This window comes from Dermacentor variabilis, chromosome 4 (genome assembly GCF_050947875.1).
Source record: "Dermacentor variabilis isolate Ectoservices chromosome 4, ASM5094787v1, whole genome shotgun sequence".
NCBI lineage: Eukaryota > Metazoa > Arthropoda > Arachnida > Ixodida > Ixodidae > Dermacentor > Dermacentor variabilis.
In genome coordinates, this window is record NC_134571.1 from 139,837,909 (window position 1) to 139,863,249 (window position 25,341).

Sequence of the window (25,341 nt, forward strand, 5' to 3'; positions counted from 1 at the left end):
TGCAGTTAGCAGTTTATGCGAACAATTTTCGCGATTAGTGACACTTCTTGTCCCCATATTACTCCGCGTAATATCATGCCACGTCCTTCATGTCGTTTTGAATTTGTGCCCGCGAAGTTCAGATCGATGTTGACGCACGAGAGGCTGCGGATGATGAGTGTTTATATTTCGCCAGCGCGTCCACTCACCACAGCTTTACGCCTACATTCAAAACATGCCAACTAAAATAATAATAATAATAATAATAATAATAATAACAACAAAAAAGAAGTGCAGGCAAAAAAAAAATTAAAAAGAAAGGTGCCATCAGCACTCGGTGTTCCCAGGTGGTCTCCCTCCCAAGTACTGACCGAGCCCAATGCTGCTTAGCTTCGGGGATCGGACGAGAACCGGCGTATTCAGCATGGTATGGCCGATGGCGAGAAACGAAGGTTTCCGATGCTGCCTGTATCTAAAAGGGAGCATCGGCTCTCTACAGCTACAATGAATAGTCTTTACGGGTTACGGAAACGTCTCATTACGTGGTTTCAATTTGTTGATCTGCGCTAGAAAAGAGAAAATTGCGTGTGCGAGTTGTGCAGAGGAGAGTGGACGTAACACGTTGTGTGTGCTTTTCTGCGGCTTGCACATGTGGCTTGGAATGTGCTGCCGTCTATGTGATGTTATCAACCTGCATGCGTGTAATAGCGATGCAGTTAGCAGTTTATGCGAACAATTTTCGCGATTAGTGACACTTCTTGTCGCCATATTACTCCGCGTAATATCATGCCACGTCCTTCATGTCGTTTTGAATTTGTGCCCGCGAAGTTCAGATCGATGTTGACGCACGAGAGGCTGCGGATGATGAGTGTTTATATTTCGCCAGCGCGTCCACTCACCACAGCTTTACGCCTACATTCAAAACATGCCAACTAAAATAATAATAATAATAATAATAATAATAACAACAAAAAAGAAGTGCAGGCAAAAAAAAAAATTAAAAAGAAAGGTGCCATCAGCACTCGGTGTTCCCAGGTGGTCTCCCTCCCAAGTACTGACCGAGCCCAATGCTGCTTAGCTTCGGGGATCGGACGAGAACCGGCGTATTCAGCATGGTATGGCCGATGGCGAGAAACGAAGGTTTCCGATGCTGCCTGTATCTAAAAGGGAGCATCGGCTCTCTACAGCTACAATGAATAGTCTTTACGGGTTACGGAAACGTCTCATTACGTGGTTTCAATTTGTTGATCTGCGCTAGAAAAGAGAAAATTGCGTGTGCGAGTTGTGCAGAGGAGAGTGGACGTAACACGTTGTGTGTGCTTTTCTGCGGCTTGCACATGTGGCTTGGAATGTGCTGCCGTCTATGTGATGTTATCAACCTGCATGCGTGTAATAGCGATGCAGTTAGCAGTTTATGCGAACAATTTTCGCGATTAGTGACACTTCTTGTCGCCATATTACTCCGCGTAATATCATGCCACGTCCTTCATGTCGTTTTGAATTTGTGCCCGCGAAGTTCAGATCGATGTTGACGCACGAGAGGCTGCGGATGATGAGTGTTTATATTTCGCCAGCGCGTCCACTCACCACAGCTTTACGCCTACATTCAAAACATGCCAACTAAAATAATAATAATAATAATAATAATAACAACAAAAAAGAAGTGCAGGCAAAAAAAAAATTAAAAAGAAAGGTGCCATCAGCACTCGGTGTTCCCAGGTGGTCTCCCTCCCAAGTACTGACCGAGCCCAATGCTGCTTAGCTTCGGGGATCGGACGAGAACCGGCGTATTCAGCATGGTATGGCCGATGGCGAGAAACGAAGGTTTCCGATGCTGCCTGTATCTAAAAGGGAGCATCGGCTCTCTACAGCTACAATGAATAGTCTTTACGGGTTACGGAAACGTCTCATTACGTGGTTTCAATTTGTTGATCTGCGCTAGAAAAGAGAAAATTGCGTGTGCGAGTTGTGCAGAGGAGAGTGGACGTAACACGTTGTGTGTGCTTTTCTGCGGCTTGCACATGTGGCTTGGAATGTGCTGCCGTCTATGTGATGTTATCAACCTGCATGCGTGTAATAGCGATGCAGTTAGCAGTTTATGCGAACAATTTTCGCGATTAGTGACACTTCTTGTCGCCATATTACTCCGCGTAATATCATGCCACGTCCTTCATGTCGTTTTGAATTTGTGCCCGCGAAGTTCAGATCGATGTTGACGCACGAGAGGCTGCGGATGATGAGTGTTTATATTTCGCCAGCGCGTCCACTCACCACAGCTTTACGCCTACATTCAAAACATGCCAACTAAAATAATAATAATAATAATAATAATAACAACAAAAAAGAAGTGCAGGCAAAAAAAAAATTAAAAAGAAAGGTGCCATCAGCACTCGGTGTTCCCAGGTGGTCTCCCTCCCAAGTACTGACCGAGCCCAATGCTGCTTAGCTTCGGGGATCGGACGAGAACCGGCGTATTCAGCATGGTATGGCCGATGGCGAGAAACGAAGGTTTCCGATGCTGCCTGTATCTAAAAGGGAGCATCGGCTCTCTACAGCTACAATGAATAGTCTTTACGGGTTACGGAAACGTCTCATTACGTGGTTTCAATTTGTTGATCTGCGCTAGAAAAGAGAAAATTGCGTGTGCGAGTTGTGCAGAGGAGAGTGGACGTAACACGTTGTGTGTGCTTTTCTGCGGCTTGCACATGTGGCTTGGAATGTGCTGCCGTCTATGTGATGTTATCAACCTGCATGCGTGTAATAGCGATGCAGTTAGCAGTTTATGCGAACAATTTTCGCGATTAGTGACACTTCTTGTCGCCATATTACTCCGCGTAATATCATGCCACGTCCTTCATGTCGTTTTGAATTTGTGCCCGCGAAGTTCAGATCGATGTTGACGCACGAGAGGCTGCGGATGATGAGTGTTTATATTTCGCCAGCGCGTCCACTCACCACAGCTTTACGCCTACATTCAAAACATGCCAACTAAAATAATAATAATAATAATAATAATAACAACAAAAAAGAAGTGCAGGCAAAAAAAAAAATTAAAAAGAAAGGTGCCATCAGCACTCGGTGTTCCCAGGTGGTCTCCCTCCCAAGTACTGACCGAGCCCAATGCTGCTTAGCTTCGGGGATCGGACGAGAACCGGCGTATTCAGCATGGTATGGCCGATGGCGAGAAACGAAGGTTTCCGATGCTGCCTGTATCTAAAAGGGAGCATCGGCTCTCTACAGCTACAATGAATAGTCTTTACGGGTTACGGAAACGTCTCATTACGTGGTTTCAATTTGTTGATCTGCGCTAGAAAAGAGAAAATTGCGTGTGCGAGTTGTGCAGAGGAGAGTGGACGTAACACGTTGTGTGTGCTTTTCTGCGGCTTGCACATGTGGCTTGGAATGTGCTGCCGTCTATGTGATGTTATCAACCTGCATGCGTGTAATAGCGATGCAGTTAGCAGTTTATGCGAACAATTTTCGCGATTAGTGACACTTCTTGTCGCCATATTACTCCGCGTAATATCATGCCACGTCCTTCATGTCGTTTTGAATTTGTGCCCGCGAAGTTCAGATCGATGTTGACGCACGAGAGGCTGCGGATGATGAGTGTTTATATTTCGCCAGCGCGTCCACTCACCACAGCTTTACGCCTACATTCAAAACATGCCAACTAAAATAATAATAATAATAATAATAATAACAACAAAAAAGAAGTGCAGGCAAAAAAAAAAATTAAAAAGAAAGGTGCCACCAGCACTCGGTGTTCCCAGGTGGTCTCCCTCCCAAGTACTGACCGAGCCCAATGCTGCTTAGCTTCGGGGATCGGACGAGAACCGGCGTATTCAGCATGGTATGGCCGATGGCGAGAAACGAAGGTTTCCGATGCTGCCTGTATCTAAAAGGGAGCATCGGCTCTCTACAGCTACAATGAATAGTCTTTACGGGTTACGGAAACGTCTCATTACGTGGTTTCAATTTGTTGATCTGCGCTAGAAAAGAGAAAATTGCGTGTGCGAGTTGTGCAGAGGAGAGTGGACGTAACACGTTGTGTGTGCTTTTCTGCGGCTTGCACATGTGGCTTGGAATGTGCTGCCGTCTATGTGATGTTATCAACCTGCATGCGTGTAATAGCGATGCAGTTAGCAGTTTATGCGAACAATTTTCGCGATTAGTGACACTTCTTGTCGCCATATTACTCCGCGTAATATCATGCCACGTCCTTCATGTCGTTTTGAATTTGTGCCCGCGAAGTTCAGATCGATGTTGACGCACGAGAGGCTGCGGATGATGAGTGTTTATATTTCGCCAGCGCGTCCACTCACCACAGCTTTACGCCTACATTCAAAACATGCCAACTAAAATAATAATAATAATAATAATAATAACAACAAAAAAGAAGTGCAGGCAAAAAAAAAATTAAAAAGAAAGGTGCCATCAGCACTCGGTGTTCCCAGGTGGTCTCCCTCCCAAGTACTGACCGAGCCCAATGCTGCTTAGCTTCGGGGATCGGACGAGAACCGGCGTATTCAGCATGGTATGGCCGATGGCGAGAAACGAAGGTTTCCGATGCTGCCTGTATCTAAAAGGGAGCATCGGCTCTCTACAGCTACAATGAATAGTCTTTACGGGTTACGGAAACGTCTCATTACGTGGTTTCAATTTGTTGATCTGCGCTAGAAAAGAGAAAATTGCGTGTGCGAGTTGTGCAGAGGAGAGTGGACGTAACACGTTGTGTGTGCTTTTCTGCGGCTTGCACATGTGGCTTGGAATGTGCTGCCGTCTATGTGATGTTATCAACCTGCATGCGTGTAATAGCGATGCAGTTAGCAGTTTATGCGAACAATTTTCGCGATTAGTGACACTTCTTGTCGCCATATTACTCCGCGTAATATCATGCCACGTCCTTCATGTCGTTTTGAATTTGTGCCCGCGAAGTTCAGATCGATGTTGACGCACGAGAGGCTGCGGATGATGAGTGTTTATATTTCGCCAGCGCGTCCACTCACCACAGCTTTACGCCTACATTCAAAACATGCCAACTAAAATAATAATAATAATAATAATAATAACAACAAAAAAGAAGTGCAGGCAAAAAAAAAAAATTAAAAAGAAAGGTGCCATCAGCACTCGGTGTTCCCAGGTGGTCTCCCTCCCAAGTACTGACCGAGCCCAATGCTGCTTAGCTTCGGGGATCGGACGAGAACCGGCGTATTCAGCATGGTATGGCCGATGGCGAGAAACGAAGGTTTCCGATGCTGCCTGTATCTAAAAGGGAGCATCGGCTCTCTACAGCTACAATGAATAGTCTTTACGGGTTACGGAAACGTCTCATTACGTGGTTTCAATTTGTTGATCTGCGCTAGAAAAGAGAAAATTGCGTGTGCGAGTTGTGCAGAGGAGAGTGGACGTAACACGTTGTGTGTGCTTTTCTGCGGCTTGCACATGTGGCTTGGAATGTGCTGCCGTCTATGTGATGTTATCAACCTGCATGCGTGTAATAGCGATGCAGTTAGCAGTTTATGCGAACAATTTTCGCGATTAGTGACACTTCTTGTCGCTATATTACTCCGCGTAATATCATGCCACGTCCTTCATGTCGTTTTGAATTTGTGCCCGCGAAGTTCAGATCGATGTTGACGCACGAGAGGCTGCGGATGATGAGTGTTTATATTTCGCCAGCGCGTCCACTCACCACAGCTTTACGCCTACATTCAAAACATGCCAACTAAAATAATAATAATAATAATAATAATAACAACAAAAAAGAAGTGCAGGCAAAAAAAAAATTAAAAAGAAAGGTGCCATCAGCACTCGGTGTTCCCAGGTGGTCTCCCTCCCAAGTACTGACCGAGCCCAATGCTGCTTAGCTTCGGGGATCGGACGAGAACCGGCGTATTCAGCATGGTATGGCCGATGGCGAGAAACGAAGGTTTCCGATGCTGCCTGTATCTAAAAGGGAGCATCGGCTCTCTACAGCTACAATGAATAGTCTTTACGGGTTACGGAAACGTCTCATTACGTGGTTTCAATTTGTTGATCTGCGCTAGAAAAGAGAAAATTGCGTGTGCGAGTTGTGCAGAGGAGAGTGGACGTAACACGTTGTGTGTGCTTTTCTGCGGCTTGCACATGTGGCTTGGAATGTGCTGCCGTCTATGTCATGTTATCAACCTGCATGCGTGTAATAGCGATGCAGTTAGCAGTTTATGCGAACAATTTTCGCGATTAGTGACACTTCTTGTCGCCATATTACTCCGCGTAATATCATGCCACGTCCTTCATGTCGTTTTGAATTTGTGCCCGCGAAGTTCAGATCGATGTTGACGCACGAGAGGCTGCGGATGATGAGTGTTTATATTTCGCCAGCGCGTCCACTCACCACAGCTTTACGCCTACATTCAAAACATGCCAACTAAAATAATAATAATAATAATAATAATAATAATAACAACAAAAAAGAAGTGCAGGCAAAAAAAAAATTAAAAAGAAAGGTGCCATCAGCACTCGGTGTTCCCAGGTGGTCTCCCTCCCAAGTACTGACCGAGCCCAATGCTGCTTAGCTTCGGGGATCGGACGAGAACCGGCGTATTCAGCATGGTATGGCCGATGGCGAGAAACGAAGGTTTCCGATGCTGCCTGTATCTAAAAGGGAGCATCGGCTCTCTACAGCTACAATGAATAGTCTTTACGGGTTACGGAAACGTCTCATTACGTGGTTTCAATTTGTTGATCTGCGCTAGAAAAGAGAAAATTGCGTGTGCGAGTTGTGCAGAGGAGAGTGGACGTAACACGTTGTGTGTGCTTTTCTGCGGCTTGCACATGTGGCTTGGAATGTGCTGCCGTCTATGTGATGTTATCAACCTGCATGCGTGTAATAGCGATGCAGTTAGCAGTTTATGCGAACAATTTTCGCGATTAGTGACACTTCTTGTCGCCATATTACTCCGCGTAATATCATGCCACGTCCTTCATGTCGTTTTGAATTTGTGCCCGCGAAGTTCAGATCGATGTTGACGCACGAGAGGCTGCGGATGATGAGTGTTTATATTTCGCCAGCGCGTCCACTCACCACAGCTTTACGCCTACATTCAAGACATGCCAACTAAAATAATAATAATAATAATAATAATAACAACAAAAAAGAAGTGCAGGCAAAAAAAAAAATTAAAAAGAAAGGTGCCATCAGCACTCGGTGTTCCCAGGTGGTCTCCCTCCCAAGTACTGACCGAGCCCAATGCTGCTTAGCTTCGGGGATCGGACGAGAACCGGCGTATTCAGCATGGTATGGCCGATGGCGAGAAACGAAGGTTTCCGATGCTGCCTGTATCTAAAAGGGAGCATCGGCTCTCTACAGCTACAATGAATAGTCTTTACGGGTTACGGAAACGTCTCATTACGTGGTTTCAATTTGTTGATCTGCGCTAGAAAAGAGAAAATTGCGTGTGCGAGTTGTGCAGAGGAGAGTGGACGTAACACGTTGTGTGTGCTTTTCTGCGGCTTGCACATGTGGCTTGGAATGTGCTGCCGTCTATGTGATGTTATCAACCTGCATGCGTGTAATAGCGATGCAGTTAGCAGTTTATGCGAACAATTTTCGCGATTAGTGACACTTCTTGTCGCCATATTACTCCGCGTAATATCATGCCACGTCCTTCATGTCGTTTTGAATTTGTGCCCGCGAAGTTCAGATCGATGTTGACGCACGAGAGGCTGCGGATGATGAGTGTTTATATTTCGCCAGCGCGTCCACTCACCACAGCTTTACGCCTACATTCAAAACATGCCAACTAAAATAATAATAATAATAATAATAATAACAACAAAAAAGAAGTGCAGGCAAAAAAAAAATTAAAAAGAAAGGTGCCATCAGCACTCGGTGTTCCCAGGTGGTCTCCCTCCCAAGTACTGACCGAGCCCAATGCTGCTTAGCTTCGGGGATCGGACGAGAACCGGCGTATTCAGCATGGTATGGCCGATGGCGACAAACGAAGGTTTCCGATGCTGCCTGTATCTAAAAGGGAGCATCGGCTCTCTACAGCTACAATGAATAGTCTTTACGGGTTACGGAAACGTCTCATTACGTGGTTTCAATTTGTTGATCTGCGCTAGAAAAGAGAAAATTGCGTGTGCGAGTTGTGCAGAGGAGAGTGGACGTAACACGTTGTGTGTGCTTTTCTGCGGCTTGCACATGTGGCTTGGAATGTGCTGCCGTCTATGTGATGTTATCAACCTGCATGCGTGTAATAGCGATGCAGTTAGCAGTTTATGCGAACAATTTTCGCGATTAGTGACACTTCTTGTCGCCATATTACTCCGCGTAATATCATGCCACGTCCTTCATGTCGTTTTGAATTTGTGCCCGCGAAGTTCAGATCGATGTTGACGCACGAGAGGCTGCGGATGATGAGTGTTTATATTTCGCCAGCGCGTCCACTCACCACAGCTTTACGCCTACATTCAAAACATGCCAACTAAAATAATAATAATAATAATAATAACAACAAAAAAGAAGTGCAGGCAAAAAAAAAATTAAAAAGAAAGGTGCCATCAGCACTCGGTGTTCCCAGGTGGTCTCCCTCCCAAGTACTGACCGAGCCCAATGCTGCTTAGCTTCGGGGATCGGACGAGAACCGGCGTATTCAGCATGGTATGGCCGATGGCGAGAAACGAAGGTTTCCGATGCTGCCTGTATCTAAAAGGGAGCATCGGCTCTCTACAGCTACAATGAATAGTCTTTACGGGTTACGGAAACGTCTCATTACGTGGTTTCAATTTGTTGATCTGCGCTAGAAAAGAGAAAATTGCGTGTGCGAGTTGTGCAGAGGAGAGTGGACGTAACACGTTGTGTGTGCTTTTCTGCGGCTTGCACATGTGGCTTGGAATGTGCTGCCGTCTATGTGATGTTATCAACCTGCATGCGTGTAATAGCGATGCAGTTAGCAGTTTATGCGAACAATTTTCGCGATTAGTGACACTTCTTGTCGCCATATTACTCCGCGTAATATCATGCCACGTCCTTCATGTCGTTTTGAATTTGTGCCCGCGAAGTTCAGATCGATGTTGACGCACGAGAGGCTGCGGATGATGAGTGTTTATATTTCGCCAGCGCGTCCACTCACCACAGCTTTACGCCTACATTCAAAACATGCCAACTAAAATAATAATAATAATAATAATAATAACAACAAAAAAGAAGTGCAGGCAAAAAAAAAAATTAAAAAGAAAGGTGCCGTCAGCACTCGGTGTTCCCAGGTGGTCTCCCTCCCAAGTACTGACCGAGCCCAATGCTGCTTAGCTTCGGGGATCGGACGAGAACCGGCGTATTCAGCATGGTATGGCCGATGGCGAGAAACGAAGGTTTCCGATGCTGCCTGTATCTAAAAGGGAGCATCGGCTCTCTACAGCTACAATGAATAGTCTTTACGGGTTACGGAAACGTCTCATTACGTGGTTTCAATTTGTTGATCTGCGCTAGAAAAGAGAAAATTGCGTGTGCGAGTTGTGCAGAGGAGAGTGGACGTAACACGTTGTGTGTGCTTTTCTGCGGCTTGCACATGTGGCTTGGAATGTGCTGCCGTCTATGTGATGTTATCAACCTGCATGCGTGTAATAGCGATGCAGTTAGCAGTTTATGCGAACAATTTTCGCGATTAGTGACACTTCTTGTCGCCATATTACTCCGCGTAATATCATGCCACGTCCTTCATGTCGTTTTGAATTTGTGCCCGCGAAGTTCAGATCGATGTTGACGCACGAGAGGCTGCGGATGATGAGTGTTTATATTTCGCCAGCGCGTCCACTCACCACAGCTTTACGCCTACATTCAAAACATGCCAACTAAAATAATAATAATAATAATAATAACAACAAAAAAGAAGTGCAGGCAAAAAAAAAATTAAAAAGAAAGGTGCCATCAGCACTCGGTGTTCCCAGGTGGTCTCCCTCCCAAGTACTGACCGAGCCCAATGCTGCTTAGCTTCGGGGATCGGACGAGAACCGGCGTATTCAGCATGGTATGGCCGATGGCGAGAAACGAAGGTTTCCGATGCTGCCTGTATCTAAAAGGGAGCATCGGCTCTCTACAGCTACAATGAATAGTCTTTACGGGTTACGGAAACGTCTCATTACGTGGCTTCAATTTGTTGATCTGCGCTAGAAAAGAGAAAATTGCGTGTGCGAGTTGTGCAGAGGAGAGTGGACGTAACACGTTGTGTGTGCTTTTCTGCGGCTTGCACATGTGGCTTGGAATGTGCTGCCGTCTATGTGATGTTATCAACCTGCATGCGTGTAATAGCGATGCAGTTAGCAGTTTATGCGAACAATTTTCGCGATTAGTGACACTTCTTGTCGCCATATTACTCCGCGTAATATCATGCCACGTCCTTCATGTCGTTTTGAATTTGTGCCCGCGAAGTTCAGATCGATGTTGACGCACGAGAGGCTGCGGATGATGAGTGTTTATATTTCGCCAGCGCGTCCACTCACCACAGCTTTACGCCTACATTCTAAACATGCCAACTAAAATAATAATAATAATAATAATAATAACAACAAAAAAGAAGTGCAGGCAAAAAAAAAATTAAAAAGAAAGGTGCCATCAGCACTCGGTGTTCCCAGGTGGTCTCCCTCCCAAGTACTGACCGAGCCCAATGCTGCTTAGCTTCGGGGATCGGACGAGAACCGGCGTATTCAGCATGGTATGGCCGATGGCGAGAAACGAAGGTTTCCGATGCTGCCTGTATCTAAAAGGGAGCATCGGCTCTCTACAGCTACAATGAATAGTCTTTACGGGTTACGGAAACGTCTCATTACGTGGTTTCAATTTGTTGATCTGCGCTAGAAAAGAGAAAATTGCGTGTGCGAGTTGTGCAGAGGAGAGTGGACGTAACACGTTGTGTGTGCTTTTCTGCGGCTTGCACATGTGGCTTGGAATGTGCTGCCGTCTATGTGATGTTATCAACCTGCATGCGTGTAATAGCGATGCAGTTAGCAGTTTATGCGAACAATTTTCGCGATTAGTGACACTTCTTGTCGCCATATTACTCCGCGTAATATCATGCCACGTCCTTCATGTCGTTTTGAATTTGTGCCCGCGAAGTTCAGATCGATGTTGACGCACGAGAGGCTGCGGATGATGAGTGTTTATATTTCGCCAGCGCGTCCACTCACCACAGCTTTACGCCTACATTCAAGACATGCCAACTAAAATAATAATAATAATAATAATAATAACAACAAAAAAGAAGTGCAGGCAAAAAAAAAAATTAAAAAGAAAGGTGCCATCAGCACTCGGTGTTCCCAGGTGGTCTCCCTCCCAAGTACTGACCGAGCCCAATGCTGCTTAGCTTCGGGGATCGGACGAGAACCGGCGTATTCAGCATGGTATGGCCGATGGCGAGAAACGAAGGTTTCCGATGCTGCCTGTATCTAAAAGGGAGCATCGGCTCTCTACAGCTACAATGAATAGTCTTTACGGGTTACGGAAACGTCTCATTACGTGGTTTCAATTTGTTGATCTGCGCTAGAAAAGAGAAAATTGCGTGTGCGAGTTGTGCAGAGGAGAGTGGACGTAACACGTTGTGTGTGCTTTTCTGCGGCTTGCACATGTGGCTTGGAATGTGCTGCCGTCTATGTGATGTTATCAACCTGCATGCGTGTAATAGCGATGCAGTTAGCAGTTTATGCGAACAATTTTCGCGATTAGTGACACTTCTTGTCGCCATATTACTCCGCGTAATATCATGCCACGTCCTTCATGTCGTTTTGAATTTGTGCCCGCGAAGTTCAGATCGATGTTGACGCACGAGAGGCTGCGGATGATGAGTGTTTATATTTCGCCAGCGCGTCCACTCACCACAGCTTTACGCCTACATTCAAAACATGCCAACTAAAATAATAATAATAATAATAATAATAACAACAAAAAAGAAGTGCAGGCAAAAAAAATATTAAAAAGAAAGGTGCCATCAGCACTCGGTGTTCCCAGGTGGTCTCCCTCCCAAGTACTGACCGAGCCCAATGCTGCTTAGCTTCGGGGATCGGACGAGAACCGGCGTATTCAGCATGGTATGGCCGATGGCGAGAAACGAAGGTTTCCGATGCTGCCTGTATCTAAAAGGGAGCATCGGCTCTCTACAGCTACAATGAATAGTCTTTACGGGTTACGGAAACGTCTCATTACGTGGTTTCAATTTGTTGATCTGCGCTAGAAAAGAGAAAATTGCGTGTGCGAGTTGTGCAGAGGAGAGTGGACGTAACACGTTGTGTGTGCTTTTCTGCGGCTTGCACATGTGGCTTGGAATGTGCTGCCGTCTATGTGATGTTATCAACCTGCATGCGTGTAATAGCGATGCAGTTAGCAGTTTATGCGAACAATTTTCGCGATTAGTGACACTTCTTGTCGCCATATTACTCCGCGTAATATCATGCCACGTCCTTCATGTCGTTTTGAATTTGTGCCCGCGAAGTTCAGATCGATGTTGACGCACGAGAGGCTGCGGATGATGAGTGTTTATATTTCGCCAGCGCGTCCACTCACCACAGCTTTACGCCTACATTCAAAACATGCCAACTAAAATAATAATAATAATAATAATAACAACAAAAAAGAAGTGCAGGCAAAAAAAAAATTAAAAAGAAAGGTGCCATCAGCACTCGGTGTTCCCAGGTGGTCTCCCTCCCAAGTACTGACCGAGCCCAATGCTGCTTAGCTTCGGGGATCGGACGAGAACCGGCGTATTCAGCATGGTATGGCCGATGGCGAGAAACGAAGGTTTCCGATGCTGCCTGTATCTAAAAGGGAGCATCGGCTCTCTACAGCTACAATGAATAGTCTTTACGGGTTACGGAAACGTCTCATTACGTGGTTTCAATTTGTTGATCTGCGCTAGAAAAGAGAAAATTGCGTGTGCGAGTTGTGCAGAGGAGAGTGGACGTAACACGTTGTGTGTGCTTTTCTGCGGCTTGCACATGTGGCTTGGAATGTGCTGCCGTCTATGTGATGTTATCAACCTGCATGCGTGTAATAGCGATGCAGTTAGCAGTTTATGCGAACAATTTTCGCGATTAGTGACACTTCTTGTCGCCATATTACTCCGCGTAATATCATGCCACGTCCTTCATGTCGTTTTGAATTTGTGCCCGCGAAGTTCAGATCGATGTTGACGCACGAGAGGCTGCGGATGATGAGTGTTTATATTTCGCCAGCGCGTCCACTCACCACAGCTTTACGCCTACATTCAAAACATGCCAACTAAAATAATAATAATAATAATAATAATAACAACAAAAAAGAAGTGCAGGCAAAAAAAAAAATTAAAAAGAAAGGTGCCATCAGCACTCGGTGTTCCCAGGTGGTCTCCCTCCCAAGTACTGACCGAGCCCAATGCTGCTTAGCTTCGGGGATCGGACGAGAACCGGCGTATTCAGCATGGTATGGCCGATGGCGAGAAACGAAGGTTTCCGATGCTGCCTGTATCTAAAAGGGAGCATCGGCTCTCTACAGCTACAATGAATAGTCTTTACGGGTTACGGAAACGTCTCATTACGTGGTTTCAATTTGTTGATCTGCGCTAGAAAAGAGAAAATTGCGTGTGCGAGTTGTGCAGAGGAGAGTGGACGTAACACGTTGTGTGTGCTTTTCTGCGGCTTGCACATGTGGCTTGGAATGTGCTGCCGTCTATGTGATGTTATCAACCTGCATGCGTGTAATAGCGATGCAGTTAGCAGTTTATGCGAACAATTTTCGCGATTAGTGACACTTCTTGTCGCCATATTACTCCGCGTAATATCATGCCACGTCCTTCATGTCGTTTTGAATTTGTGCCCGCGAAGTTCAGATCGATGTTGACGCACGAGAGGCTGCGGATGATGAGTGTTTATATTTCGCCAGCGCGTCCACTCACCACAGCTTTACGCCTACATTCAAAACATGCCAACTAAAATAATAATAATAATAATAATAATAACAACAAAAAAGAAGTGCAGGCAAAAAAAAAAAATTAAAAAGAAAGGTGCCATCAGCACTCGGTGTTCCCAGGTGGTCTCCCTCCCAAGTACTGACCGAGCCCAATGCTGCTTAGCTTCGGGGATCGGACGAGAACCGGCGTATTCAGCATGGTATGGCCGATGGCGAGAAACGAAGGTTTCCGATGCTGCCTGTATCTAAAAGGGAGCATCGGCTCTCTACAGCTACAATGAATAGTCTATACGGGTTACGGAAACGTCTCATTACGTGGTTTCAATTTGTTGATCTGCGCTAGAAAAGAGAAAATTGCGTGTGCGAGTTGTGCAGAGGAGAGTGGACGTAACACGTTGTGTGTGCTTTTCTGCGGCTTGCACATGTGGCTTGGAATGTGCTGCCGTCTATGTGATGTTATCAACCTGCATGCGTGTAATAGCGATGCAGTTAGCAGTTTATGCGAACAATTTTCGCGATTAGTGACACTTCTTGTCGCCATATTACTCCGCGTAATATCATGCCACGTCCTTCATGTCGTTTTGAATTTGTGCCCGCGAAGTTCAGATCGATGTTGACGCACGAGAGGCTGCGGATGATGAGTGTTTATATTTCGCCAGCGCGTCCACTCACCACAGCTTTACGCCTACATTCAAAACATGCCAACTAAAATAATAATAATAATAATAATAATAACAACAAAAAAGAAGTGCAGGCAAAAAAAAAAATTAAAAAGAAAGGTGCCATCAGCACTCGGTGTTCCCAGGTGGTCTCCCTCCCAAGTACTGACCGAGCCCAATGCTGCTTAGCTTCGGGGATCGGACGAGAACCGGCGTATTCAGCATGGTATGGCCGATGGCGAGAAACGAAGGTTTCCGATGCTGCCTGTATCTAAAAGGGAGCATCGGCTCTCTACAGCTACAATGAATAGTCTTTACGGGTTACGGAAACGTCTCATTACGTGGTTTCAATTTGTTGATCTGCGCTAGAAAAGAGAAAATTGCGTGTGCGAGTTGTGCAGAGGAGAGTGGACGTAACACGTTGTGTGTGCTTTTCTGCGGCTTGCACATGTGGCTTGGAATGTGCTGCCGTCTATGTGATGTTATCAACCTGCATGCGTGTAATAGCGATGCAGTTAGCAGTTTATGCGAACAATTTTCGCGATTAGTGACACTTCTTGTCGCCATATTACTCCGCGTAATATCATGCCACGTCCTTCATGTCGTTTTGAATTTGTGCCCGCGAAGTTCAGATCGATGTTGACGCACGAGAGGCTGCGGATGATGAGTGTTTATATTTCGCCAGCGCGTCCACTCACCACAGCTTTACGCCTACATTCAAAACATGCCAACTAAAATAATAATAATAATAATAATAATAACAACAAAAAAGAAGTGCAGGCAAAAAAAAAAATTAAAAAGAAAGGTGCCATCAGCACTCGGTGTTCCCAGGTGGTCTCCCTCCCAAGTACTGACCGAGCCCAATGCTGCTTAGCTTCGGGGATCGGACGAGAACCGGCGTATTCAGCATGGTATGGCCGATGGCGAGAAACGAAGGTTTCCGATGCTGCCTGTATCTAAAAGGGAGCATCGGCTCTCTACAGCTACAATGAATAGTCTTTACGGGTTACGGAAACGTCTCATTACGTGGTTTCAATTTGTTGATCTGCGCTAGAAAAGAGAAAATTGCGTGTGCGAGTTGTGCAGAGGAGAGTGGACGTAACACGTTGTGTGTGCTTTTCTGCGGCTTGCACATGTGGCTTGGAATGTGCTGCCGTCTATGTGATGTTATCAACCTGCATGCGTGTAATAGCGATGCAGTTAGCAGTTTATGCGAACAATTTTCGCGATTAGTGACACTTCTTGTCGCCATATTACTCCGCGTAATATCATGCCACGTCCTTCATGTCGTTTTGAATTTGTGCCCGCGAAGTTCAGATCGATGTTGACGCACGAGAGGCTGCGGATGATGAGTGTTTATATTTCGCCAGCGCGTCCACTCACCACAGCTTTACGCCTACATTCAAAACATGCCAACTAAAATAATAATAATAATAATAATAATAACAACAAAAAAGAAGTGCAGGCAAAAAAAAAAATTAAAAAGAAAGGTGCCATCAGCACTAGGTGTTCCCAGGTGGTCTCCCTCCCAAGTACTGACCGAGCCCAATGCTGCTTAGCTTCGGGGATCGGACGAGAACCGGCGTATTCAGCATGGTATGGCCGATGGCGAGAAACGAAGGTTTCCGATGCTGCCTGTATCTAAAAGGGAGCATCGGCTCTCTACAGCTACAATGAATAGTCTTTACGGGTTACGGAAACGTCTCATTACGTGGTTTCAATTTGTTGATCTGCGCTAGAAAAGAGAAAATTGCGTGTGCGAGTTGTGCAGAGGAGAGTGGACGTAACACGTTGTGTGTGCTTTTCTGCGGCTTGCACATGTGGCTTGGAATGTGCTGCCGTCTATGTGATGTTATCAACCTGCATGCGTGTAATAGCGATGCAGTTAGCAGTTTATGCGAACAATTTTCGCGATTAGTGACACTTCTTGTCGCCATATTACTCCGCGTAATATCATGCCACGTCCTTCATGTCGTTTTGAATTTGTGCCCGCGAAGTTCAGATCGATGTTGACGCACGAGAGGCTGCGGATGATGAGTGTTTATATTTCGCCAGCGCGTCCACTCACCACAGCTTTACGCCTACATTCAAAACATGCCAACTAAAATAATAATAATAATAATAATAATAACAACAAAAAAGAAGTGCAGGCAAAAAAAAATTAAAAAGAAAGGTGCCATCAGCACTCGGTGTTCCCAGGTGGTCTCCCTCCCAAGTACTGACCGAGCCCAATGCTGCTTAGCTTCGGGGATCGGACGAGAACCGGCGTATTCAGCATGGTATGGCCGATGGCGAGAAACGAAGGTTTCCGATGCTGCCTGTATCTAAAAGGGAGCATCGGCTCTCTACAGCTACAATGAATAGTCTTTACGGGTTACGGAAACGTCTCATTACGTGGTTTCAATTTGTTGATCTGCGCTAGAAAAGAGAAAATTGCGTGTGCGAGTTGTGCAGAGGAGAGTGGACGTAACACGTTGTGTGTGCTTTTCTGCGGCTTGCACATGTGGCTTGGAATGTGCTGCCGTCTATGTGATGTTATCAACCTGCATGCGTGTAATAGCGATGCAGTTAGCAGTTTATGCGAACAATTTTCGCGATTAGTGACACTTCTTGTCGCCATATTACTCCGCGTAATATCATGCCACGTCCTTCATGTCGTTTTGAATTTGTGCCCGCGAAGTTCAGATCGATGTTGACGCACGAGAGGCTGCGGATGATGAGTGTTTATATTTCGCCAGCGCGTCCACTCACCACAGCTTTACGCCTACATTCAAAACATGCCAACTAAAATAATAATAATAATAATAATAATAACAACAAAAAAGAAGTGCAGGCAAAAAAAAAAATTAAAAAGAAAGGTGCCATCAGCACTCGGTGTTCCCAGGTGGTCTCCCTCCCAAGTACTGACCGAGCCCAATGCTGCTTAGCTTCGGGGATCGGACGAGAACCGGCGTATTCAGCATGGTATGGCCGATGGCGAGAAACGAAGGTTTCCGATGCTGCCTGTATCTAAAAGGGAGCATCGGCTCTCTACAGCTACAATGAATAGTCTTTACGGGTTACGGAAACGTCTCATTACGTGGTTTCAATTTGTTGATCTGCGCTAGAAAAGAGAAAATTGCGTGTGCGAGTTGTGCAGAGGAGAGTGGACGTAACACGTTGTGTGTGCTTTTCTGCGGCTTGCACATGTGGCTTGGAATGTGCTGCCGTCTATGTGATGTTATCAACCTGCATGCGTGTAATAGCGATGCAGTTAGCAGTTTATGCGAACAATTTTCGCGATTAGTGACACTTCTTGTCGCCATATTACTCCGCGTAATATCATGCCACGTCCTTCATGTCGTTTTGAATTTGTGCCCGCGAAGTTCAGATCGATGTTGACGCACGAGAGGCTGCGGATGATGAGTGTTTATATTTCGCCAGCGCGTCCACTCACCACAGCTTTACGCCTACATTCAAAACATGCCAACTAAAATAATAATAATAATAATAATAATAACAACAAAAAAGAAGTGCAGGCAAAAAAAAAAATTAAAAAGAAAGGTGCCATCAGCACTCGGTGTTCCCAGGTGGTCTCCCTCCCAAGTACTGACCGAGCCCAATGCTGCTTAGCTTCGGGGATCGGACGAGAACCGGCGTATTCAGCATGGTATGGCCGATGGCGAGAAACGAAGGTTTCCGATGCTGCCTGTATCTAAAAGGGAGCATCGGCTCTCTACAGCTACAATGAATAGTCTTTACGGGTTACGGAAACGTCTCATTACGTGGTTTCAATTTGTTGATCTGCGCTAGAAAAGAGAAAATTGCGTGTGCGAGTTGTGCAGAGGAGAGTGGACGTAACACGTTGTGTGTGCTTTTCTGCGGCTTGCACATGTGGCTTGGAATGTGCTGCCGTCTATGTGATGTTATCAACCTGCATGCGTGTAATAGCGATGCAGTTAGCAGTTTATGCGAACAATTTTCGCGATTAGTGACACTTCTTGTCGCCATATTACTCCGCGTAATATCATGCCACGTCCTTCATGTCGTTTTGAATTTGTGCCCGCGAAGTTCAGATCGATGTTGACGCACGAGAGGCTGCGGATGATGAGTGTTTATATTTCGCCAGCGCGTCCACTCACCACAGCTTTACGCCTACATTCAAAACATGCCAACTAAAATAATAATAATAATAATAATAACAACAAAAAAGAAGTGCAGGCAAAAAAAAAATTAAAAAGAAAGGTGCCATCAGCACTCGGTGTTCCCAGGTGGTCTCCCTCCCAAGTACTGACCGAGCCCAATGCTGCTTAGCTTCGGGGATCGGACGAGAACCGGCGTATTCAGCATGGTATGGCCGATGGCGAGAAACGAAGGTTTCCGATGCTGCCTGTATCTAAAAGGGAGCATCGGCTCTCTACAGCTACAATGAATAGTCTTTACGGGTTACGGAAACGTCTCATTACGTGGTTTCAATTTGTTGATCTGCGCTAGAAAAGAGAAAATTGCGTGTGCGAGTTGTGCAGAGGAGAGTGGACGTAACACGTTGTGTGTGCTTTTCTGCGGCTTGCACATGTGGCTTGGAATGTGCTGCCGTCTATGTGATGTTATCAACCTGCATGCGTGTAATAGCGATGCAGTTAGCAGTTTATGCGAACAATTTTCGCGATTAGTGACACTTCTTGTCGCCATATTACTCCGCGTAATATCATGCCACGTCCTTCATGTCGTTTTGAATTTGTGCCCGCGAAGTTCAGATCGATGTTGACGCACGAGAGGCTGCGGATGATGAGTGTTTATATTTCGCCAGCGCGTCCACTCACCACAGCTTTACGCCTACATTCAAAACATGCCAACTAAAATAATAATAATAATAATAATAACAACAAAAAAGAAGTGCAGGCAAAAAAAAAATTAAAAAGAAAGGTGCCATCAGCACTCGGTGTTCCCAGGTGGTCTCCCTCCCAAGTACTGACCGAGCCCAATGCTGCTTAGCTTCGGGGATCGGACGAGAACCGGCGTATTCAGCATGGTATGGCCGATGGCGAGAAACGAAGGTTTCCGATGCTGCCTGTATCTAAAAGGGAGCATCGGCTCTCTACAGCTACAATGAATAGTCTTTACGGGTTACGGAAACGTCTCATTACGTGGTTTCAATTTGTTGATCTGCGCTAGAAAAGAGAAAATTGCGTGTGCGAGTTGTGCAGAGGAGAGTGGACGTAACACGTTGTGTGTGCTTTTCTGCGGCTTGCACATGTGGCTTGGAATGTGCTGCCGTCTATGTGATGTTATCAACCTGCATGCGTGTAATAGCGATGCAGTTAGCAGTTTATGCGAACAATTTTCGCGATTAGTGACACTTCTTGTCGCCATATTACTCCGCGTAATATCATGCCACGTCCTTCATGTCGTTTTGAATTTGTGCCCGCGAAGTTCAGATCGATGTTGACGCACGAGAGGCTGCGGATGATGAGTGTTTATATTTCGCCAGCGCGTCCACTCACCACAGCTTTACGCCTACATTCAAAACATGCCAACTAATAATAATAATAATAATAATAATAACAACAAAAAAGAAGTGCAGGCAAAAAAAAAAATTAAAAAGAAAGGTGCCATCAGCACTCGGTGTTCCCAGGTGGTCTCCCTCCCAAGTACTGACCGAGCCCAATGCTGCTTAGCTTCGGGGATCGGACGAGAACCGGCGTATTCAGCATGGTATGGCCGATGGCGAGAAACGAAGGTTTCCGATGCTGCCTGTATCTAAAAGGGAGCATCGGCTCTCTACAGCTACAATGAATAGTCTTTACGGGTTACGGAAACGTCTCATTACGTGGTTTCAATTTGTTGATCTGCGCTAGAAAAGAGAAAATTGCGTGTGCGAGTTGTGCAGAGGAGAGTGGACGTAACACGTTGTGTGTGCTTTTCTGCGGCTTGCACATGTGGCTTGGAATGTGCTGCCGTCTATGTGATGTTATCAACCTGCATGCGTGTAATAGCGATGCAGTTAGCAGTTTATGCGAACAATTTTCGCGATTAGTGACACTTCTTGTCGCCATATTACTCCGCGTAATATCATGCCACGTCCTTCATGTCGTTTTGAATTTGTGCCCGCGAAGTTCAGATCGATGTTGACGCACGAGAGGCTGCGGATGATGAGTGTTTATATTTCGCCAGCGCGTCCACTCACCACAGCTTTACGCCTACATTCAAAACATGCCAACTAAAATAATAATAATAATAATAATAATAACAACAAAAAAGAAGTGCAGGCAAAAAAAAAATTAAAAAGAAAGGTGCCATCAGCACTCGGTGTTCCCAGGTGGTCTCCCTCCCAAGTACTGACCGAGCCCAATGCTGCTTAGCTTCGGGGATCGGACGAGAACCGGCGTATTCAGCATGGTATGGCCGATGGCGAGAAACGAAGGTTTCCGATGCTGCCTGTATCTAAAAGGGAGCATCGGCTCTCTACAGCTACAATGAATAGTCTTTACGGGTTACGGAAACGTCTCATTACGTGGTTTCAATTTGTTGATCTGCGCTAGAAAAGAGAAAATTGCGTGTGCGAGTTGTGCAGAGGAGAGTGGACGTAACACGTTGTGTGTGCTTTTCTGCGGCTTGCACATGTGGCTTGGAATGTGCTGCCGTCTATGTGATGTTATCAACCTGCATGCGTGTAATAGCGATGCAGTTAGCAGTTTATGCGAACAATTTTCGCGATTAGTGACACTTCTTGTCGCCATATTACTCCGCGTAATATCATGCCACGTCCTTCATGTCGTTTTGAATTTGTGCCCGCGAAGTTCAGATCGATGTTGACGCACGAGAGGCTGCGGATGATGAGTGTTTATATTTCGCCAGCGCGTCCACTCACCACAGCTTTACGCCTACATTCAAAACATGCCAACTAAAATAATAATAATAATAATAATAATAATAACAACAAAAAAGAAGTGCAGGCAAAAAAAAAAATTAAAAAGAAAGGTGCCATCAGCACTCGGTGTTCCCAGGTGGTCTCCCTCCCAAGTACTGACCGAGCCCAATGCTGCTTAGCTTCGGGGATCGGACGAGAACCGGCGTATTCAGCATGGTATGGCCGATGGCGAGAAACGAAGGTTTCCGATGCTGCCTGTATCTAAAAGGGAGCATCGGCTCTCTACAGCTACAATGAATAGTCTTTACGGGTTACGGAAACGTCTCATTACGTGGTTTCAATTTGTTGATCTGCGCTAGAAAAGAGAAAATTGCGTGTGCGAGTTGTGCAGAGGAGAGTGGACGTAACACGTTGTGTGTGCTTTTCTGCGGCTTGCACATGTGGCTTGGAATGTGCTGCCGTCTATGTGATGTTATCAACCTGCATGCGTGTAATAGCGATGCAGTTAGCAGTTTATGCGAACAATTTTCGCGATTAGTGACACTTCTTGTCGCCATATTACTCCGCGTAATATCATGCCACGTCCTTCATGTCGTTTTGAATTTGTGCCCGCGAAGTTCAGATCGATGTTGACGCACGAGAGGCTGCGGATGATGAGTGTTTATATTTCGCCAGCGCGTCCACTCACCACAGCTTTACGCCTACATTCAAAACATGCCAACTAAAATAATAATAATAATAATAATAATAACAACAAAAAAGAAGTGCAGGCAAAAAAAAAAATTAAAAAGAAAGGTGCCATCAGCACTCGGTGTTCCCAGGTGGTCTCCCTCCCAAGTACTGACCGAGCCCAATGCTGCTTAGCTTCGGGGATCGGACGAGAACCGGCGTATTCAGCATGGTATGGCCGATGGCGAGAAACGAAGGTTTCCGATGCTGCCTGTATCTAAAAGGGAGCATCGGCTCTCTACAGCTACAATGAATAGTCTTTACGGGTTACGGAAACGTCTCATTACGTGGTTTCAATTTGTTGATCTGCGCTAGAAAAGAGAAAATTGCGTGTGCGAGTTGTGCAGAGGAGAGTGGACGTAACACGTTGTGTGTGCTTTTCTGCGGCTTGCACATGTGGCTTGGAATGTGCTGCCGTCTATGTGATGTTATCAACCTGCATGCGTGTAATAGCGATGCAGTTAGCAGTTTATGCGAACAATTTTCGCGATTAGTGACACTTCTTGTCGCCATATTACTCCGCGTAATATCATGCCACGTCCTTCATGTCGTTTTGAATTTGTGCCCGCGAAGTTCAGATCGATGTTGACGCACGAGAGGCTGCGGATGATGAGTGTTTATATTTCGCCAGCGCGTCCACTCACCACAGCTTTACGCCTACATTCAAAACATGCCAACTAAAATAATAATAATAATAATAATAATAACAACAAAAAAGAAGTGCAGGCAAAAAAAAAAATTAAAAAGAAAGGTGCCATCAGCACTCGGTGTTCCCAGGTGGTCTCCCTCCCAAGTACTGACCGAGCCCAATGCTGCTTAGCTTCGGGGATCGGACGAGAACCGGCGTATTCAGCATGGTATGGCCGATGGCGAGAAACGAAGGTTTCCGATGCTGCCTGTATCTAAAAGGGAGCATCGGCTCTCTACAGCTACAATGAATAGTCTTTACGGGTTACGGAAACGTCTCATTACGTGGTTTCAATTTGTTGATCTGCGCTAGAAAAGAGAAAATTGCGTGTGCGAGTTGTGCAGAGGAGAGTGGACGTAACACGTTGTGTGTGCTTTTCTGCGGCTTGCACATGTGGCTTGGAATGTGCTGCCGTCTATGTGATGTTATCAACCTGCATGCGTGTAATAGCGATGCAGTTAGCAGTTTATGCGAACAATTTTCGCGATTAGTGACACTTCTTGTCGCCATATTACTCCGCGTAATATCATGCCACGTCCTTCATGTCGTTTTGAATTTGTGCCCGCGAAGTTCAGATCGATGTTGACGCACGAGAGGCTGCGGATGATGAGTGTTTATATTTCGCCAGCGCGTCCACTCACCACAGCTTTACGCCTACATTCAAAACATGCCAACTAAAATAATAATAATAATAATAATAATAATAACAACAAAAAAGAAGTGCAGGCAAAAAAAAATTAAAAAGAAAGGTGCCATCAGCACTCGGTGTTCCCAGGTGGTCTCCCTCCCAAGTACTGACCGAGCCCAATGCTGCTTAGCTTCGGGGATCGGACGAGAACCGGCGTATTCAGCATGGTATGGCCGATGGCGAGAAACGAAGGTTTCCGATGCTGCCTGTATCTAAAAGGGAGCATCGGCTCTCTACAGCTACAATGAATAGTCTTTACGGGTTACGGAAACGTCTCATTACGTGGTTTCAATTTGTTGATCTGCGCTAGAAAAGAGAAAATTGCGTGTGCGAGTTGTGCAGAGGAGAGTGGACGTAACACGTTGTGTGTGCTTTTCTGCGGCTTGCACATGTGGCTTGGAATGTGCTGCCGTCTATGTGATGTTATCAACCTGCATGCGTGTAATAGCGATGCAGTTAGCAGTTTATGCGAACAATTTTCGCGATTAGTGACACTTCTTGTCGCCATATTACTCCGCGTAATATCATGCCACGTCCTTCATGTCGTTTTGAATTTGTGCCCGCGAAGTTCAGATCGATGTTGACGCACGAGAGGCTGCGGATGATGAGTGTTTATATTTCGCCAGCGCGTCCACTCACCACAGCTTTACGCCTACATTCAAAACATGCCAACTAAAATAATAATAATAATAATAATAACAACAAAAAAGAAGTGCAGGCAAAAAAAAAATTAAAAAGAAAGGTGCCATCAGCACTCGGTGTTCCCAGGTGGTCTCCCTCCCAAGTACTGACCGAGCCCAATGCTGCTTAGCTTCGGGGATCGGACGAGAACCGGCATATTCAGCATGGTATGGCCGATGGCGAGAAACGAAGGTTTCCGATGCTGCCTGTATCTAAAAGGGAGCATCGGCTCTCTACAGCTACAATGAATAGTCTTTACGGGTTACGGAAACGTCTCATTACGTGGTTTCAATTTGTTGATCTGCGCTAGAAAAGAGAAAATTGCGTGTGCGAGTTGTGCAGAGGAGAGTGGACGTAACACGTTGTGTGTGCTTTTCTGCGGCTTGCACATGTGGCTTGGAATGTGCTGCCGTCTATGTGATGTTATCAACCTGCATGCGTGTAATAGCGATGCAGTTAGCAGTTTATGCGAACAATTTTCGCGATTAGTGACACTTCTTGTCGCCATATTACTCCGCGTAATATCATGCCACGTCCTTCATGTCGTTTTGAATTTGTGCCCGCGAAGTTCAGATCGATGTTGACGCACGAGAGGCTGCGGATGATGAGTGTTTATATTTCGCCAGCGCGTCCACTCACCACAGCTTTACGCCTACATTCAAAACATGCCAACTAAAATAATAATAATAATAATAATAATAACAACAAAAAAGAAGTGCAGGCAAAAAAAAATTAAAAAGAAAGGTGCCATCAGCACTCGGTGTTCCCAGGTGGTCTCCCTCCCAAGTACTGACCGAGCCCAATGCTGCTTAGCTTCAGGGATCGGACGAGAACCGGCGTATTCAGCATGGTATGGCCGATGGCGAGAAACGAAGGTTTCCGATGCTGCCTGTATCTAAAAGGGAGCATCGGCTCTCTACAGCTACAATGAATAGTCTTTACGGGTTACGGAAACGTCTCATTACGTGGTTTCAATTTGTTGATCTGCGCTAGAAAAGAGAAAATTGCGTGTGCGAGTTGTGCAGAGGAGAGTGGACGTAACACGTTGTGTGTGCTTTTCTGCGGCTTGCACATGTGGCTTGGAATGTGCTGCCGTCTATGTGATGTTATCAACCTGCATGCGTGTAATAGCGATGCAGTTAGCAGTTT

The 25,341-nt window shown here is 45.7% G+C and overlaps 37 non-coding genes across 37 annotated transcripts; all 37 read right to left on the reverse strand.

The window, feature by feature from the left end:
* Window positions 1-301: 301 nt before the first annotated feature.
* On the reverse strand, window positions 302-420 carry LOC142580429 (5S ribosomal RNA). The gene has a single exon (XR_012827770.1). It is a non-coding gene; the product is annotated as a 5S ribosomal RNA (ribosomal RNA).
* A 569-nt stretch (window positions 421-989) lies between these two features.
* Window positions 990-1,108, reverse strand: LOC142580441 (5S ribosomal RNA). The gene has a single exon (XR_012827771.1). It is a non-coding gene; the product is annotated as a 5S ribosomal RNA (ribosomal RNA).
* Window positions 1,109-1,673: 565 nt separating this feature from the next.
* LOC142580452 (5S ribosomal RNA) lies at window positions 1,674-1,792 on the reverse strand. The gene has a single exon (XR_012827772.1). It is a non-coding gene; the product is annotated as a 5S ribosomal RNA (ribosomal RNA).
* A 565-nt stretch (window positions 1,793-2,357) lies between these two features.
* LOC142580464 (5S ribosomal RNA) lies at window positions 2,358-2,476 on the reverse strand. The gene has a single exon (XR_012827773.1). It is a non-coding gene; the product is annotated as a 5S ribosomal RNA (ribosomal RNA).
* Window positions 2,477-3,042: 566 nt separating this feature from the next.
* LOC142580476 (5S ribosomal RNA) lies at window positions 3,043-3,161 on the reverse strand. The gene has a single exon (XR_012827774.1). It is a non-coding gene; the product is annotated as a 5S ribosomal RNA (ribosomal RNA).
* Window positions 3,162-3,727: 566 nt separating this feature from the next.
* Window positions 3,728-3,846, reverse strand: LOC142580267 (5S ribosomal RNA). The gene has a single exon (XR_012827694.1). It is a non-coding gene; the product is annotated as a 5S ribosomal RNA (ribosomal RNA).
* Window positions 3,847-4,411: 565 nt separating this feature from the next.
* Window positions 4,412-4,530, reverse strand: LOC142580487 (5S ribosomal RNA). The gene has a single exon (XR_012827775.1). It is a non-coding gene; the product is annotated as a 5S ribosomal RNA (ribosomal RNA).
* Window positions 4,531-5,097: 567 nt separating this feature from the next.
* Window positions 5,098-5,216, reverse strand: LOC142580498 (5S ribosomal RNA). The gene has a single exon (XR_012827776.1). It is a non-coding gene; the product is annotated as a 5S ribosomal RNA (ribosomal RNA).
* A 565-nt stretch (window positions 5,217-5,781) lies between these two features.
* LOC142580510 (5S ribosomal RNA) lies at window positions 5,782-5,900 on the reverse strand. Its single transcript, XR_012827777.1, has one exon. It is a non-coding gene; the product is annotated as a 5S ribosomal RNA (ribosomal RNA).
* Window positions 5,901-6,471: 571 nt separating this feature from the next.
* On the reverse strand, window positions 6,472-6,590 carry LOC142580522 (5S ribosomal RNA). Its single transcript, XR_012827780.1, has one exon. It is a non-coding gene; the product is annotated as a 5S ribosomal RNA (ribosomal RNA).
* Window positions 6,591-7,156: 566 nt separating this feature from the next.
* On the reverse strand, window positions 7,157-7,275 carry LOC142580533 (5S ribosomal RNA). Its single transcript, XR_012827781.1, has one exon. It is a non-coding gene; the product is annotated as a 5S ribosomal RNA (ribosomal RNA).
* A 565-nt stretch (window positions 7,276-7,840) lies between these two features.
* LOC142580544 (5S ribosomal RNA) lies at window positions 7,841-7,959 on the reverse strand. The gene has a single exon (XR_012827782.1). It is a non-coding gene; the product is annotated as a 5S ribosomal RNA (ribosomal RNA).
* Window positions 7,960-8,521: 562 nt separating this feature from the next.
* On the reverse strand, window positions 8,522-8,640 carry LOC142580556 (5S ribosomal RNA). Its single transcript, XR_012827783.1, has one exon. It is a non-coding gene; the product is annotated as a 5S ribosomal RNA (ribosomal RNA).
* A 566-nt stretch (window positions 8,641-9,206) lies between these two features.
* Window positions 9,207-9,325, reverse strand: LOC142580309 (5S ribosomal RNA). Its single transcript, XR_012827735.1, has one exon. It is a non-coding gene; the product is annotated as a 5S ribosomal RNA (ribosomal RNA).
* Window positions 9,326-9,887: 562 nt separating this feature from the next.
* LOC142580561 (5S ribosomal RNA) lies at window positions 9,888-10,006 on the reverse strand. Its single transcript, XR_012827784.1, has one exon. It is a non-coding gene; the product is annotated as a 5S ribosomal RNA (ribosomal RNA).
* A 565-nt stretch (window positions 10,007-10,571) lies between these two features.
* On the reverse strand, window positions 10,572-10,690 carry LOC142580566 (5S ribosomal RNA). Its single transcript, XR_012827787.1, has one exon. It is a non-coding gene; the product is annotated as a 5S ribosomal RNA (ribosomal RNA).
* A 566-nt stretch (window positions 10,691-11,256) lies between these two features.
* On the reverse strand, window positions 11,257-11,375 carry LOC142580578 (5S ribosomal RNA). The gene has a single exon (XR_012827792.1). It is a non-coding gene; the product is annotated as a 5S ribosomal RNA (ribosomal RNA).
* Window positions 11,376-11,940: 565 nt separating this feature from the next.
* On the reverse strand, window positions 11,941-12,059 carry LOC142580590 (5S ribosomal RNA). Its single transcript, XR_012827793.1, has one exon. It is a non-coding gene; the product is annotated as a 5S ribosomal RNA (ribosomal RNA).
* Window positions 12,060-12,621: 562 nt separating this feature from the next.
* Window positions 12,622-12,740, reverse strand: LOC142580602 (5S ribosomal RNA). Its single transcript, XR_012827797.1, has one exon. It is a non-coding gene; the product is annotated as a 5S ribosomal RNA (ribosomal RNA).
* Window positions 12,741-13,306: 566 nt separating this feature from the next.
* On the reverse strand, window positions 13,307-13,425 carry LOC142580613 (5S ribosomal RNA). The gene has a single exon (XR_012827799.1). It is a non-coding gene; the product is annotated as a 5S ribosomal RNA (ribosomal RNA).
* A 567-nt stretch (window positions 13,426-13,992) lies between these two features.
* LOC142580625 (5S ribosomal RNA) lies at window positions 13,993-14,111 on the reverse strand. The gene has a single exon (XR_012827803.1). It is a non-coding gene; the product is annotated as a 5S ribosomal RNA (ribosomal RNA).
* A 566-nt stretch (window positions 14,112-14,677) lies between these two features.
* Window positions 14,678-14,796, reverse strand: LOC142580636 (5S ribosomal RNA). The gene has a single exon (XR_012827805.1). It is a non-coding gene; the product is annotated as a 5S ribosomal RNA (ribosomal RNA).
* Window positions 14,797-15,362: 566 nt separating this feature from the next.
* On the reverse strand, window positions 15,363-15,481 carry LOC142580648 (5S ribosomal RNA). Its single transcript, XR_012827808.1, has one exon. It is a non-coding gene; the product is annotated as a 5S ribosomal RNA (ribosomal RNA).
* A 566-nt stretch (window positions 15,482-16,047) lies between these two features.
* On the reverse strand, window positions 16,048-16,166 carry LOC142580619 (5S ribosomal RNA). The gene has a single exon (XR_012827801.1). It is a non-coding gene; the product is annotated as a 5S ribosomal RNA (ribosomal RNA).
* Window positions 16,167-16,730: 564 nt separating this feature from the next.
* On the reverse strand, window positions 16,731-16,849 carry LOC142580660 (5S ribosomal RNA). Its single transcript, XR_012827810.1, has one exon. It is a non-coding gene; the product is annotated as a 5S ribosomal RNA (ribosomal RNA).
* A 566-nt stretch (window positions 16,850-17,415) lies between these two features.
* Window positions 17,416-17,534, reverse strand: LOC142580671 (5S ribosomal RNA). Its single transcript, XR_012827816.1, has one exon. It is a non-coding gene; the product is annotated as a 5S ribosomal RNA (ribosomal RNA).
* A 566-nt stretch (window positions 17,535-18,100) lies between these two features.
* On the reverse strand, window positions 18,101-18,219 carry LOC142580672 (5S ribosomal RNA). The gene has a single exon (XR_012827817.1). It is a non-coding gene; the product is annotated as a 5S ribosomal RNA (ribosomal RNA).
* A 562-nt stretch (window positions 18,220-18,781) lies between these two features.
* Window positions 18,782-18,900, reverse strand: LOC142580673 (5S ribosomal RNA). The gene has a single exon (XR_012827818.1). It is a non-coding gene; the product is annotated as a 5S ribosomal RNA (ribosomal RNA).
* Window positions 18,901-19,462: 562 nt separating this feature from the next.
* On the reverse strand, window positions 19,463-19,581 carry LOC142580674 (5S ribosomal RNA). Its single transcript, XR_012827819.1, has one exon. It is a non-coding gene; the product is annotated as a 5S ribosomal RNA (ribosomal RNA).
* Window positions 19,582-20,145: 564 nt separating this feature from the next.
* LOC142580675 (5S ribosomal RNA) lies at window positions 20,146-20,264 on the reverse strand. The gene has a single exon (XR_012827820.1). It is a non-coding gene; the product is annotated as a 5S ribosomal RNA (ribosomal RNA).
* Window positions 20,265-20,829: 565 nt separating this feature from the next.
* Window positions 20,830-20,948, reverse strand: LOC142580676 (5S ribosomal RNA). The gene has a single exon (XR_012827821.1). It is a non-coding gene; the product is annotated as a 5S ribosomal RNA (ribosomal RNA).
* A 569-nt stretch (window positions 20,949-21,517) lies between these two features.
* Window positions 21,518-21,636, reverse strand: LOC142580678 (5S ribosomal RNA). The gene has a single exon (XR_012827823.1). It is a non-coding gene; the product is annotated as a 5S ribosomal RNA (ribosomal RNA).
* Window positions 21,637-22,202: 566 nt separating this feature from the next.
* Window positions 22,203-22,321, reverse strand: LOC142580679 (5S ribosomal RNA). The gene has a single exon (XR_012827824.1). It is a non-coding gene; the product is annotated as a 5S ribosomal RNA (ribosomal RNA).
* Window positions 22,322-22,887: 566 nt separating this feature from the next.
* Window positions 22,888-23,006, reverse strand: LOC142580680 (5S ribosomal RNA). Its single transcript, XR_012827825.1, has one exon. It is a non-coding gene; the product is annotated as a 5S ribosomal RNA (ribosomal RNA).
* A 567-nt stretch (window positions 23,007-23,573) lies between these two features.
* Window positions 23,574-23,692, reverse strand: LOC142580681 (5S ribosomal RNA). Its single transcript, XR_012827826.1, has one exon. It is a non-coding gene; the product is annotated as a 5S ribosomal RNA (ribosomal RNA).
* Window positions 23,693-24,254: 562 nt separating this feature from the next.
* Window positions 24,255-24,373, reverse strand: LOC142580276 (5S ribosomal RNA). The gene has a single exon (XR_012827702.1). It is a non-coding gene; the product is annotated as a 5S ribosomal RNA (ribosomal RNA).
* Window positions 24,374-24,937: 564 nt separating this feature from the next.
* Window positions 24,938-25,056, reverse strand: LOC142580307 (5S ribosomal RNA). The gene has a single exon (XR_012827733.1). It is a non-coding gene; the product is annotated as a 5S ribosomal RNA (ribosomal RNA).
* Between the last annotated feature and the right edge of the window lie 285 nt (window positions 25,057-25,341).